General features: G+C 44.4%; 1 protein-coding gene across 6 annotated transcripts in view; it reads left to right on the top strand.

Annotated features, from left to right (window-relative positions):
• ARHGAP24 (Rho GTPase activating protein 24) overlaps positions 1-15572 on the top strand; it is a 204312-nt gene that overhangs the window by 132130 nt on the left and 56610 nt on the right. The window contains exon 1 of one of the 6 annotated variants that reach the window (XM_048942903.1): positions 6917-7240. The exons of 4 other annotated variants lie outside the window; for them this stretch is intronic. The gene's annotated coding sequence lies outside the window, so the exon portion shown is untranslated. Of the gene's footprint in view, positions 1-6916; positions 7241-7667; positions 7967-15572 lie in introns of those variants that run through there. One more of the 6 variants, XM_048942904.1, reaches the window with a different exon arrangement.

Here is a 15572-nt window from a genome sequence, read left to right as displayed (position 1 = left end):
GAGATGTGGCTATAAATAACAGGCTTTTACAGGTTCAGAGAAAATCTTTATCCACTTTAATTGTGTAGATGGGTTCAATTCCCAGAAAGGCCAAGAGGCAAATGAATTGATAATTTGAATCCAAAATCCATTTTATGTAAGTTTTTGAAATGCTAGGCCAACTATTTCATGTTTCGGTCTGTTTGTGCTGAAGGGGGATGAGTGTGGTGGTTGCTATGCTGCTGGGGCGGTGATGAAGCATCTGGTGAAGAGATGGAGCCTTCTGGGAGGCTGGTGCTGCTGTGCTGCCATTTGCTTGCAGCAGGGTTGTGAAGCTGTCAGTGATGGCGAGTGAGCTCCGTGTGGTCAGCCCAGCCCCAGGACCTGTGCAGCTGTGTTTGAAGCTCCTTGCCTGCTGGGCTAGGGCTAGGGCTTAGCATGGCTCATGTGGCACCAACTCCCCAATTTTGGAAGGAAAGCTCTTCCCTGATAGTGGCAGTGAGTAAACCCACTAACTTTGCCTTTGCTTTTTTGTCTTTCCAGTTGCTTCAGAATCTAAGAGCAAGGTATGAGTTTGCCTCTTCTTTCTGGATTGGTAGCTGCCTCATCTCAAGTTTCTTGCACCACTCTTTTCTCAACTACTGAGTAATCACTGTAACCACAGGAATTTGGGGAGCTCCTTCTGTTTGTGTAATGGGAGGATGTTAACTAATGTTGGTGTTTGTAAATCCTGAGGGTACCTAAGAGCTGCCCATCTGGTGTGCAGAAGGGCATTGGGGTTTTGCAGGTGCTGTTAGTCTGGTGGGGCTACCATGTCTGGTGGGCATGGAGAAGTCACGTGTTACCAAATGTCCCTATAAATCTACGGAAAGTGATAGAGAAGGATTCACGGAGTAAGGGAATCATGCTTCTGAATGTAAGCACACATCTGCACTTTGGAAAATGTTACATTTGTAGTATTAATGAGGAAATCATCTGTGCTTTTAAAATTCTCATGTTCCAGTTGCAAAATTACTTATGTAATTTCAGGGCTTGTGGGTTTAAGCTTGTGTGTGTCCTACATGGAGAATGATCCCACTTTGCATCATTAGCAGAGTTAGCTCAGGCTTTACTTTGTTCTTCTGAATTCCAGTTGTGTTTGGAACAGGCGTAGATTTACATAGGATATCACAGCCTTCAAGGTCTCTCTGCTTCTTGGCTCTTAGTAAGGATTGCTTGTTTCAGGGTAAAAGGGAGAAGAAATTGTTCTTGGAAAAGCAAATGCTTGAGGATCATATAGGAAAAACATTATCCAAACAGGTTAAAACTATGCAGAACTAGGAAGTATATCATATTAGTTTGTGTGTGATGAAGGTCTGTTTTCTCAGAGGAAGGAGTAAAGTGGCACCTTGTGTTTCCCTCCGTTTTCAAGAGGGCTCTACTCTTCCTCCTCACCATTTTTCCTACTGGCAGATTGGACCAAGAATTGGGGATTATTGAGTAGCTGCTAACAGTCATGCGTTGCCTTGAGCCTTTTAATGATGGAGCAGCACTGGGAGTGAAGAGAGACCAGGGAATCCATGTGTTAAGCTTCTTTTCCTGGAGCAGCCCCTCTCAGGTGTTAGGTAATCTCCTTGTTGCTCATTACATTTGATTTGCTTTCTGTGGAAAGAGGAGAAAAATATTTATCTACTTCCTGCAGCCTGGAGGAATAATATGTTTGTTTTTATAGCTCTTTTCTCAAAAATACGTTGTTGGCATTAAGTATGGGAATGTATGTTCTCTTGTCTTGGTCTCCTGAAGGAAGAAGTCAGTACCCAGTTGACCCTCATTATTTTAGGATTTGCCTACAAGAGATATGGAGAATGAGCAACTATTCACTGCTACTTTTCTGTCTCTGCTTATAGATTAAACAAAAGCACTTTTGTGTATGAAGGTGAGATTTCTGCCTTCCTTTCCCATTGTCCTTTCTCAAAGTTAGATCAGTACGAAGGACAGAAATTTAACTTTGCTTTCCAGCCTGCTGTTGAGCCTGTGCTTTCGGAATACCCTGCTGATGTGAGCTGGCAGGCTGCAGCTGGTGTCGGTGTGAGCTGGGAAATTGTGCTGCAGAGCTAATTCTTGGCTTGTCATTGTTGTGCTTCCCTGGAAGCTCTGGAGTACAAAGAAACTTGCCTTACTCCATTGGCACAGTCTGCCCAGGAAGGTGGTGGAGTCACTCCCTGGAGGCGTTCAAGAACCATGGAGATGTGGCACTGAGGAACATAGTCAGTAGGTATGGTGGGAATGGGCTGAGGTTGGAATGGATCATCTTAGAGGGCTTTTCCAGCCTTAATGATTCTGTGATTCTATATCCTACTGGGAATGTAATGGTTATTGGTCTCCTGACAAAGACCCAGTTATACAGTGTAGGACAGGTCCCATCTGGTATCAATACTCTAATGCATCAAAACTATGCTTAAATATTAGATGAAGAAACAATGTGCTGTTTAAAGTTCAGGAGAATGACTTGTGAGATTCAAGGTAATTTCAGTGTTTGGAACTCCTTGTTCATAACAGTGATTCTGCTGCTGGGTCTTGTTGACAAACCTTGTAGACAAACTGTACTACGCTGGCAACGTGTTCCTGGGCTGCTGGGAGAAAACTGGCTAGGAAACAAGCCCTGTAACTTGAAGGATGTGCTGTTACTGTTCTCTAAAGGCAAGGAATTTGGTATGTTTTCAGTTTGAGAGAGTAAGTAACATGCTTTTTCTGGCTCACCTAGAGGGTTATTTTTCATAATCAAACCTCCCAGCCATGCACTTCTTCAGAACCTCTGCTCATTTTCTACTCTCTTCTCTGGATCTGAAACCTTGGTGCTGCTTCCACCGGCATTTCACTGTGGAGCCCAGGAAGGCACATGCAGAATGAGCATCTTGGCACTTATTGGCACTCAGAAGTCTTTAGGTTGCTTAATCACCCAATATACTGAAGTCCATACCCTGCCAAAGAAGGCACACCTACAGAAAGTATCTAGCTGCTGCTTCTGAGAATATAATTCTGAGTCCCTCCGCTCTGCTATACTTTCTTTGACTCCAACTGGATGTGATTGTGTAATAAGTTTTGAATCCACATCTAAGCTTTCTGAATTCCCCATTTAATTAATAATTTTGTGTTTACTCTCAGTTTTTTAAACCAAGTAAATAACAGCTGGCTTTTGCTTATGTCAGGAAGACAAATGCGTCACACAAACACTGTACTTCGCCAGCATCAAAACTAAAAATGAGTTGGTGTCTGAAGGGCTGTTTGCATACAAATATGTGTTTATAAACCTGTGCATTTCAAAGTTACAGATAAAAGAGGTCAAAAGAGAAAGAAAAGATCTTGTCCTGACAGATTACAGCAGCAAAAAACTTTCTTCCAGGCCTGCTATACCATTTCTCATGTTTCCTGTTTCCCTTAGGAATAAGCTCTTTGAGAAGTAGCATGTTTTGGCAGCTCCTCCTTGTGACCTAGCTCCTGGAGAGGGTTTGTCTAAGCTGCAAGGCAGGAGTACAGCCAAAAATGTGAATGGCAAGTTAAATGATTGTGCAGCTGAGAGACCTTCATGCGGTGCAGCTGAGTGAAGCTTCCACAAGAGATGCTGCTATGTCATACTGAGAGGTATTTGGGCATCCCTGTGGGCTGTGAACACAAAATCCCCAAATGCACCCAGGTGCAGAGGCAGATTTGTTTCTTACATATCAGCTGGACTGGATTAGGAGTGTGGTGAAGCTGGAAGGAAATGGAGAAAAGAGCTTGGGAAGATTTATTTCTCCGTTAGAATATGCAAAACCAGATGCCGCATCTGTGTCTCATAGGAAATCATATTTGTGCCTGATTCCCATTTTGTGGAATTGCGATTTCGTCTCCTTCTTGGCATGTCCATTCATTTGTTGTTCTTGTCCTGCATGTGACTGACTTTTCACCCACCTGTGGAGTACACATACCATGATTTTATCCAGCAGAGGATGAGAAAATTGGGTTTTTGAAGGAATGACTTTTAGTGTCTGTAATCGTCATACCTATGCTTTTTTAGTAGTTTTGAGAGTCAAATTGCCAGCCTTACTTTCAAGAGAAATTACTAACAAATGAGAAGCTTCCTCATGATGCAGTGGTCATATCCAAATCTGGCCATGCCCACACTGTCTAGGAGCATTTAACAAAGAACTCAGTGTTCTTGTCACTTTAAATTCACATAGCACCTGGGGAGTGCTGGCTGTTTTTAAGATTGCTCCTCAGCATTCTTTTATGAATACCTACACGACTCAGCTGTCCACCTTCGTCCCTCCCTCTTTGATGTGTCTGCACTCATATTATTAAACATATGTCGTAAAGTACAAGGCATCCACTGGACAGCTAAATTTACATTAGTGCATGATCCTTGTGATTCATGTTTCTGGGTGTTGCTGCCTCACACGTGGGTGTAGCCCTGCTGGCACCCCTGAAGGTTTGCCTGCCTTAAACTGCTGAAACTGAAGGGGGAAGAGACATGCATTACAGCACAGACAATGGAAAAAGAACAGCTTTCTGAGCTTACGTGAAGCATTGCAAATAATCCCAGAGTGCTCATTACTGTCCCTCTGTAATAACGAAGAATCTTTTCATTAGAATGCTGGGGAGTTGAAGCAGAGGCGTTGAGCGGCAGCCCTGGGCCTGTGAGGCAGAACAGAAATGACCAGTGTAATTTCTGCTGCGGAGATTGAGTGCTTGATTTTCACTGTAGGGCACCTTGTGAGGCTATTGGCATGTGAGGTCGAGTGTAATTCACCATTTGCACACTGAAATGGTGTTTACGCTGTCTGTGCTTGAGCTGCTGGGCTGGATCAGGGGCTGTAACACTTTTGCTTCAAAAACTGTGTTTAAAGAAAAAGAACAACAAAAAAAGTACCCATTCTCCCAACAGACAGAGTGCATTGCTCATTGCTGCTTTGAGATGGTGTAAGGATGTTGACGTTGAATAGATTTTGAGCCTTAGTTTGGACAGTTGTTGTTTTCTGAGTTACCGGAGTTGGCCTTTCAGAATATGGAACTGCATTCTGTGTCACATTCCGCATTTCACCAATCATCAGTCTTCATGTTTTGATGTTGTTGTCTTCTGTGAGCTATACTCCTATAGTATCTGCCCTGTTCCTTATCTGTTAAGAGACCCAGGAAGGAGGAGAAGTGGCACTGCTGAGCCACACACAGCAAACTGCCAACTGCCTACCAAGGGAATATGACTGTAGCACTAGCGCCTCCTTTGGTTGCTTTTGAGATCCCTATGGGTGGGTAAACTGAGGCATCATAGCAAATGGTGAGAAGCAGCAGTAATAGGATGTCATGGCTCCTGAGTCTTCTGGGGTGTGGATATGTATCTGGTAGCGAGTGCTTGCAGTGAATCTCCACCACTGAGCCTGCGAGAGCCAAACTGCGCAGACTAAGGGACCAGCTCCTGACCTCCCTGATGTCCCACCACCAGGGAAGGAGGTGGATGTTCAAAAGGAATTTGGTCAGGGAGCAGGCAGGCAGCTTTAGGGGCTGATGTGTTCAGAGGGCAACGTTCCCCTCCACTGTACACTGTTGACTGTACTGTGTGCAGCTGGTCCTCCAGAGTGCTTTCAAGTATTTTCTCGTTAGGATCAACTTCTGGGAAGTAGCAGATGGCAAAGTGAGACTAAATTAGTGGGAGATTTGTGCTCTGTTAATGCTCTTTCTCTGTCTAAACAATAGTTGCAGAGTGGAGCTGGGGTGAACTGTTGTTTGTGGCCACCTATGCTGCTGTGTGGATGCAGAAGTCTACAGCATGTTTCCCCAGCAGTAACAAAGAGCAGGAAGAATTTACCAGCCCTTTCACAAGGAAGAAAAGATCGCAGTTCTCTCTTTACAACACAAATAAAATTCAACCTGTGTTCAGAAGAACATGAAGAATACAAATGCAGACACAATTGTACATTTACAGTCAAACTGACCATGTAGCTTCTTATGTTTCATCTTCTTCATATGAAAACCAGTTGAATAGCATTAAAAACAGCATCTCTCCTCTGGTACTCCCATAAACTCTCTGACTTTATGGTGTTCTCATCCATCTGAAATTCTTTAACTTTCTCTCTTTCCTGTGTGTTCATATGTAAATATGTATGTGCGTGTATGTACAGTATTACTCTGAATTACTTCTGCAAAGCTTCTCTGGCAGTGAAAGTTTCTTTATGGAGGTGAAAAAAATAATTTTTCTTACAAATTTATTGTGACTTTTGAAGTACTGAGTTTAGGACAGAGCGAAGATGCAGAAGCTGACTTTTTGCTGCTGTAAATGATGGAATCCAGGATCCTGGATGTTGTCACAGAGCATTGTCCATGGTCACTTTTCTACTGATTTGCTATATGTGTAAACATGTGTGAGTCTGGCATATACTGAGGGGCAGATTTGCTTCTAAACACGCTTTTGGGCTCCCAGCCTGGACATTGGCAGCAATGCTGGTGTTGTCTTAAATGCCATTTTTTGCACCCTTTGCTTTCCATGATTCTTAAGAAGTCTCAGCAATGAGAGACTTTGCAAAAAAATTCTCTATGTTGTTTTTTTCCTGCACATGGCAACTGGTGCCATAAACCTCCATGTGCGTAGTCCTTAAGGTTCCTATAGGGCAGATGCTTCTGTTAATCCTCCTCCTGATGCCAGTATAAAATCCTGCTCTGGTTCCCTTGCTGATGTTAGCTCTGAGGTGGAAGCAGGTGGTCAGGCTATTGACAAACAAATGCACAACTGCCAAGCCCAACAATATGATGTTTTTCAGCAGGGCACGCATATCCCTGAAAAACTCAGAAACTACTGACTAAAGAGATATACTTCCTCCAGGGATCTTTTATCATAAAAGCAGCTGAAGTGACTCACTCTTTCCCCGGGGACATTCTTAAAACAACTCTGCTCATTTAGTCTTAGAGTGGTCAGAAGTGGGATTTATTTTGTGCTGTCCTTCAAAAGAAAAAAACACAAAGTCTGTTTAAAGCTGTCTGTGGCCACGTTTTCAGGCAGATCCGGGCTGTATTTAATGCTAGAGGTCTGCATGCAGCCTGCTAACGCATAGGCTGGCTGGCACTATGCTCACTCAAGCAAGTGCTCCAGTGAAAAATTCAGCACTATTTTTAGTCGTCTTACAACCAACCGCTCGACTGTAAGGCCTGGGAGCTGCGGCGCAGTGGCTGCGAGGGGTCTGCGGGACGTGGTGGGGCCAGGCGGGTCGCCGAGGAGCCCACGCTGATGCGGAGGAGCACCCATCAAGAGCAGGTATATATTGCCCTGTTGTAACCCTCAGCGTGCCTCTGGAGCAGGTCTGCGGGTCAGAGACAGGGCAGGAAAGCGTTAGCTGGCTGTCTCTGTCTGCTCTGGCCCTTAAAGCTCTCGTTCCATGAATTCCTGCCCTGACCGTCAGCTTTCAAATCCTTCCTTCTTCTTTCCGAGCCTTTTCGGGGATTTTGCAGGATCTTGAGCAAGTTAGCAAATGAGAGTAGTGGAAAAGTACATTTCCCAAAGTGAAGGAATTCTGCTTTAAAAAAAAAAAACAAAAAACAAAAACGACAGAACAGCAGAGCCCTTTCAGTGCTGGGGTGAGTAGCCTGTAGCCACGTACTGGATCCCTTCCTCTCTGCTAACTTTATTAACTTGTGAAAGACAATTCTCCGCCTCTCCCTGGCAGTCCGGCTGACGGGGGGGGGGTTCTGGCAGACAGACCGTGTCTGCCTGTATGTCCATGCGGTGCCAGCCACGGGTGGGCTCTGCTCCGGCGCTGTGTTCCCCACCTCTGCCTGTCCCCACGGCGGCTGGCACAGCCCAGCCCCACGCGCCCAAGGCACGACCCAGGGGATGAGGGGGTGCCATTCCTAGGCGATGGAGTCACAGGAGGGAGCGCCGCCAGCGAGCCGATAGTGGGAGAGGGACTGGCAGCCACCCCAGTGTCGCGCCGGAGGTGCCTGTGCCGTTGCGAGATCTGCTGCAAGTGGGAGTTGGTGCCAGGTGAGAGCTCAGAGCTTTGTTTTCGGGAGGGTTGCTGGGACGTTCCCCATCTTGCTGTGATGCTGCTGAGGGGACAAGCTGTCGGATGTCAACAACATCCTTCCCACCTCCTCGCAGGCTCACTGGAGGCGATGCTCTTTCAGGTGTACTTTGGAGAGCAGATTCCAGCTCGCTGGTCACTGGACTTGGGCAAGGACGCTTCAGCGCACGTGTTATATTGTGGGTTGCTGGCTTGTGTTCTGCTGCTTCGTGTTCTCAGCCTTTTGTCTTAACATAGTTATGCAATGTTTGCCAACTCCTTCTTCAGTCAGGCTCAGATTCAGGGTGAGCCCTGAAGTTTGGCTGAATTTTAAAACTGCCTGTATTCTATCTTCTATGATAATACTGTCTTAAAATAGCATAGTGTGTTTCTTGTTTGATGCACTTTGTAGAACACTGAGGAAAGGGGCATGGCTGAATTCCCATGAACTCTGCATTTAGCAATCTCATCTTGCTATCAGCAGGCTGAGCTGCTGCAGCTCTATTCACTAAAAACATGCTGCTGCAATGTGCTGGCCAGGATCTCACACTGCTCCCAGGGCTGCCATGGGTGTATATGAAGAGAGATGTTGGAGCAGTTTGTCAGCCTGGCTTTGTGTATCCCTGTTAGATGCGTGCTTTTGTGTGTATATGGCACAGATGACACCAGCAATAGGATGTGTTTCCCTCAAGCTTGTTTGAACTGGATCAAGACAAATGGCAAAGATCAGTTGTGTTCCTGTGGGATTCTATTTTTAATGGTGTTTTAGGATGTGTTTAGAAAACATATGCAAATACTAGAATTCCACTGATTTGCTCTTGTTAAGGCTGACAAATCTAGATTTACCTCTTCCAGAAATGGTCTTGAGCAGTGAGTGCTGAATTGTCAGTCACAACACTGACTTCCTAAATGAAGGCAGTGGGGATGAAGAGTCAATTATTCCATGATCTGAATTTAACGAGCTGAGTTTCCACAGTCTAGAATATGTTAGACACTCTGAATAATGAAGATGATAATCAGTTGGGTTAATTCTGGAAATAGTAGATGAGACATTACTGCAGTTTCAATGATGAATGTTTCAGTGCTGCTGGAAATAGCATGTCTCTGGGAGGCAGTGTCTGTGTTAAGAAAGGCTGCATGTTTTCTTATAAAGACCTAATGCTTTGAAGGTTTACAACTGTAGGAAAGGTTGACTGGAAATGGCTTCATCAATGCTGTGTGCTGGGCTGCCTCATGCTGTGATCCTGAATTCAAACAACCCAAACTGAGAGGCATCAAGGTCTTGTTAGCCTCCAGAAATTACCTTTGTGTGTTCTTGGTTGTGTCTTCCCATTTCCCCTGATAAATCCTTGCACTCTTTGGGTCTTCTCCCAGCACACTGCAACATGTGGTTGGTTTTGCTATTGTTGCCCGGTCCTGGCTATAGGTGACAGCAGAGGATCAGATTGTTCAATTTCCCATATTAACAGTCTGGATAATTATATCACATGATAAATGTTTGTGGCTCTGTGGAAAGCGGAAACCATGCTGAAGGGAGTAACACCATCTCTGGTTTGTTGTTATGAAGTCAACATGTGCTTGTACAGGATTTGGATTTTAAATCCCTTCCTTCTCTTCCCCCAGAACCCTAAGCCTCTTACCTGGGGCAGCGGGTGAGACACTGTGCTGCTGGTCATGCACTGAGCACCACTGGAGACAGCAGTACCATGGGCTGTGTGGGAGCACCCAGATCTGGAGCTGCTTCTGGATGCTGCAGAGCTGCCCTGCTCTGCAGCTGGGCTGCTGCCATCTCCTACCTCTCTTTTCAAAATGAGATTGCACTCACGCCATAATGTCCATGCGCGCTCAGACTGGGCAGGAATCTTAGCTGATGCAACATCTTGCTGGCTTTATTGTGCCACTGGAAATGAAAAAGGAGTGGATTGCACATCAGCTCTGCACTTCTGTCTACTACAGGCTATAAATGCAAGTGATACAACTCAACAGCAAATTGTGAAGCTTGGATTGCATTTAAATATTTAAACATCAATTCAAAGAAACATTGGTTTCTGGGCTATTAGTGAAGATGAGCAGTTATCACATGCACTCTTTCCACATGTTTTAATTGCAGAGCTGTAAATCACAGTTGTGTACTTTGGCTTAAAACTGCTTTCTGATTTTTGTTTCTGTACTTCATTAGCTAATTATACCTTGAAGTAGTCCATTAATTAAACTCCATTTTCTAATGAATCCAGCTCATCCTTCCTAAGCCAAGTCTGATACAAAACCAAAGTCATTCTAATCCTTAAATCATTATACTGAGTTGTTGACTTTTCTTTGTGTGCATGTCAGATGGTAGCAGATTACTGCAGTGCTTAACTTGACCATTATCCACAGACACCTCCAAGACATATTTTACTGAGTTATGAAGTGCTGTAACAATGTGCATGTAATGAGTTGCAAGTTCTCACCATTCATTCCTGCTGCCAGAAGAAGAGTTGCTTTGATGCTGATTTTTCAAGACTCCATCTGCTCTTTGGAACAGACCTTCTGAAAAATGCATTGTTGATCTGAGCATGACAGTGTCAGGCTTGAAACACCACCGGGATTGGGGTCCATTCAGCTTAGTTGCTTAGAGTATGATGTTTCTGACAACCTGTACCTTTTCTTAGTTCACTCTCCTTTATTCTCCTGATGGGAGACCATCATAGCTACACTTTTAATGAAAAAGAAGTAACTTGCCAACACGAAGTGGCCCAAAGCTAAAAATGCTTGTGTCGTAGAATCATTAAGGTTGGAAAAAAACTAAGATCACCAAGCAGGACCCCAGCCCACCCCCACCGCCTGTGTTAACCATGTCTCTCTGTGCCACACCTCCAAGGCTCCTGACCACCCTCAGGAATGGTGATTCCACCACCTCCCAGGGCAGACTGTGCCAATGCCTCGCCGTTCTTTCTGAGAATAAATTTTTCCTAACGTCCAAGCAAGGTAAGGCCATTCTCTCTCATGCTACCACTGTTTACCAGGGAGAAGGGGCCAAATCCCACCTCACCACAGCCTTCTTTCAGGCAGTTTGTAGAGAGTCATAAGGTCTCCCCTGAGCCTCCTCTTCTCACTCTGGGCAATTTCAATTCCCTCAGGCTTTCCTCATAAGACTTGTATTCCAGACCCTTCACAGCTTCATTGCCCTTCTCTGGTCCTCCCATCACCTTTCATTGGAATCTTTGCGTTAGTTTAAAAGAAAATGTTGGGTTAGTGACTTGGTTGCTTTGCACTCCTCCTATGAGAACTCATGAAAAGATAAATGAAGGTCTGAAACTAAGACCAGAATGACTTCAAATTTGAGAGATTGCCTTGCAGTCAGAGACTGCAGGAAACAATGAAAGACAAGATAGAAAAATCTGTTCTTATTAGAAGCAGCTTGTGCAGTGTGTTTATTTGGGCACTTATGAGAGCTGTGGTTGCTTGGAGAACGAAAGGTGTTCTCAGGAAAATAGATGTGTTGTTTTAAGGAGTTTTGAAAGTAAAATTCATTCTTGTGAGATTGAACTGTTCCTTGACTTTTATATTTGCCTCTTCCACATTGCCTTTTCCTCCTCAGTCCACAGGTAGGTTTTCACCCTGGTTGCTGTTGGCAGAAAGCCGTAAATCAGATTTCTGTACACTTGTTAGCGCATCAGAAATGCTGTTTGGCAGGTGGAAGTGATCAGTGAGGCAATATCCTGTAAGAAGCCATTCTCTCCAGGCTTTCAGGTGTTATACTGAAAGCAGCTGATTGTTTTCTTTAACCTCAAAAGATTCAAGAGGCTTTTGCTTGAGACAGTGAATTGTGGTAGAAGGCACTGTTATTGGTGCTTGGTGCCTTTTTACAGCTTGCAGGAGTCAGCATACTGATGTATATAGGCAGAAGCTTGAGTCAGGTACCTTTGATTGCAAACTGCCTTTAAATATATTCTTCCAGTTCCCCAACTAGCATGTGAGCTCACATTGTAAAATCTCAGTTAAGGTACAGTGGGAAAGCACGTTGTGCTGGTTGAAATGAAAACTTTGTGTTTAAATCTCAGCAAGATCTCTATTTGACACACTTTACTTTGGAGATGACCTCTTCCTTTCCACTTTCCACTGGTTCATTTTCTGGGTGTATTACACACTTTGCATCCCTATAAAGCCCTTCACTACGTGATATTAAAGTCTTTAATTAACTGAAACGACGTGTCTTCTCTGTGAGGTCAGTGAATGTTCTTAATTGCTTTTTGCAGAAAAACATGGCAGAGAAATTTTTAAAGAATTCATGAGTGCAGTGCAAAAAGCTCTTGAAGAGTCACAGGCAGAAGCCCTAATTGCTGAACCTCCTTTCATGTGCAACAATTTGCTTTATTCCATAAGCAGGCAGAAGAAGGATACAGTGCTTCTGAGTAGGGCAAGATACAGGTCATGTCTCCTTTGTCAAGGAGCTTTCTGCTCTTTGAGCACTAAGTTGCTAAAAGTGCATGGATGAGGGAATCTTTTCAAGACTGGTTAAGAAAGAAACAAGCAAACCCAGAAAACCTTATTCTCTTCATAAGTGCTTTTTTTAGGAAGCTAAAGCAAAGAGAAATACCCTGAGGGTTTGAACACGATTTCCCTATGTCGGGCTCTTGAGGTTCTGAACATCCTTCTGAGGTTGTGGCGCTCTGTGCATGGTGATAGCAAGGCCAGGCAGAGCAGAGGTCATCTCCTCTCAAGGCACAGCATCAATGTGCCTTGGGTGAAATGAGAATCAATGAGGAACAAACTCCAGTTTATCACAGCTTTGGTGTTTGCAGCTCACACACAATTGGCTGACAGGTAGTCTGTGATAGATCATGATGGGATGGGCTGAGACAGAACAAACAAGAGCAGATGATAGCAACATTCATTTTAGACCAGAAAAAATGGCATCAGAATGAGGAGGAACAGACCTGTGGTTTGGTATGTGAATACTGGGAACCAATTTATTACTAAGTAGACAAGTGGAGAATCTGAACTGAAGGGAAGCTTGAATGGAGTGTGCTCCCTAGCTGTTGGGAAGGTGCTGCAGCTTCAGCCTCTCTATTGTAGACACCAAAAGAGGACGAGTTTGGTATTGCTCTGTATACCAAGCTGCAGTTCTGACACAGCACTGAGGCTCTTTGCCTTATCTTGTGTGGTTGTTGCAGCTAAATTTGGAATGTGAGTGATGCAGTCGTTGCCATGAAATTTAAACTTCTGACAGCTTGCCTTCTTTAGAAAGGAAAAGAAACCCAAACCCACAAACCCTTCTATTTCTTCTTTTTCCTGTTGTCTGCCTTTGTTGTGTTTGCTGTGTTGCAGATGAAGTCTATGGTTCTCCTGCATCTCACTATGAACTGGGAAAAGCTCATTTCCCTAAACTGTCAGGAAAGGCTCCAGGAAGACAGAAGGGACCCAACCTTTAATTTTGACAACCCAAATTCAGAGTTTGTGGTAGTGTTCCCTATGGTGCAACACCTCTGCAGGGAAGACTGTAAGACTTTTCTTCCTGTGCTTTTGTCCAACCAACATGACCAAACTCCTTTAGGAGCACAGTTGAGCCCAGGAAGTGCTTCTTGGCCACGAGTAAGCAAAATGCAACTCTGCAGAGCTGATCAGCTGCTAGATCTGGGAGGTAAAACACTGAGGCATCACCTTTGAGAGCTGCCCTTGGTATGCTGTGTGCTTTGGGTTGGGGAGAACCAAACTGACAGTACCCCTTAACAGGGTGGATTTAAGCAGGCCCCCTTTCTTGCTCTCTCCCTTGGTGGGTTACTTTTACATCTGGTGAATTAAATCTGAGTTTTCTAAAGGGAAAGCCTCATGCAGCAGCCCTGAGCAAAGCTTCTCCTGGGATGGATGCAGCCTGCTGTTTTTGGAGCAGCCCTGTGCCTCTCCTCTGCTGCCCGCAGCTCACAGGGCTGCATGGAGCAGCCTCACGCTGCTGCGGGATGAGGGGTATTCATGGGGAATGGCTCTTCCATGTAGAAAGTGCTGTGGCAGCATAACCTTTGTCTGGGACTGTGTAGGCAGGAGACAGAGCAGCCCTGATGGAAATACAGCATATATCGGTGGGCTGCAGCACCCGTATGACCTGTCAGTAGTTAGATCGTGTGTCCTGCTGTCCTGCCAGACTACAGGGAGGCCTCCGAAGAACAGCAGCAGTGGGAGCAAAGGTACTGAGGTGTGTTTCCCTTTGTCCCAGGCAAGTGAAAGGAGACACAGTTGTTGGAGGGATGTCGTGGTAGAGACAGAGCAGACAGGTCCCTTTTTCAGAATGTGCTGAAAACTACGTGTTTTCCCAGTATAAAGAACTGCTCGTTGTCCCAGGGTGAACAGCAGATGAAGCTTTTTGCATTTTGGACTGTGTGTGTTTGCCAACACTGCAATCTGTTGTCGTATAAAGACACGAACGTGGCAGCATATACTGGGATTTGTTGATAAATAATGGAATCTGTTTGCAAAAACCTGCATCCACTGAAACTTTCCGTTTCAAATTTCCATTTGACGCTGATCAGAGTGAGCATGGGAGCTGTGGCTGTAGCACACCTCCAGCTGGAGGGCAGAGAAATCCTTCCTGATGAGAAATTTCCATTGTGTCAGTGAGAAAGCCCGTATATGTGCATGTCAGAGTGTGCTGTGAGCAACTCCCAGCTCTCTGACGGAAGAGAGTTCTTGTTTCTAGGGAATGGAAATATGATTGATTTTTCTTTTCTGGACAGAATGGCTTTAGTAACTCCTACACCCAGAAGGCAGGGTTATTTCTGGGTGTGGGGAGTTTTTGCCATTGAAATGACTGGAAACTAAGAGAAAAACTGTATTTCTCAAATAAGATCAGAATTAAATACATATGAAGAATATGTTACATTTGTGCTGCAGTCATGACGGTTGTGTAATGCTAGTCCAAACAAATGAAATGAAGTCTCTCTCGCTGTGGGCAAATTGTAACAGTAAACTCTAATCTCTAATACGTTCCAAATCAGATTAGGATTGAGGTGGAGGTAAAAGAAAAATTGCGAAATACCCATGTTCATGTAAAAGAGACATCATAAAAATTACTGCTTTTGTTTTATGATACAAGCTTGCTATGAGCAAGCGTTTTAATACAGCAGAAAGAGAGATGCTCAGATTCAAAATGAATGAGATGATGAATTACAGGGTAAAGTGCTATTCCAGTAAATATGGAGGGGAAATGGCATACTTAAATATGGAAGTTCTCAAGGGTATTCTGAAATACAGGTCCGAGGAAAAAGCTAGCATTGTAATTCAGGAAATAAATTCAGATTTATTGTCATTGTCCCTCAGAATATGACCTATGAAGTACTGGATTTTTGATTTGTGGCATCTCTCTCACTGTGCTGTCAATCTTCTCTGAGTAGAGCACCCCAAGAGATTGGAGCTGCTGGAGGAGAAGCCTAAGAGAATGGCTATTTCTGTATCACCATAGTGTTACACAAACCAAGTGTCCATGCATTGCGTTTGTTCATGGCTTAGAATTGGTAATGCCTCATTTGTGTTCAATAGCACAAACCAGGGCTGATAAGGGATGCTTGGGGCGCAGAGGAGGTCTCCTATACATCTTCCTACCATACTTTCCTG

Source organism: Lagopus muta, chromosome 4, assembly GCF_023343835.1.
Source record: "Lagopus muta isolate bLagMut1 chromosome 4, bLagMut1 primary, whole genome shotgun sequence".
NCBI classification, from domain to species: Eukaryota; Metazoa; Chordata; class Aves; order Galliformes; family Phasianidae; genus Lagopus; species Lagopus muta.
The sequence above is the reverse complement of the archived record's forward strand: the minus strand, read 5'-3'. Positions and strand labels throughout refer to the sequence as shown.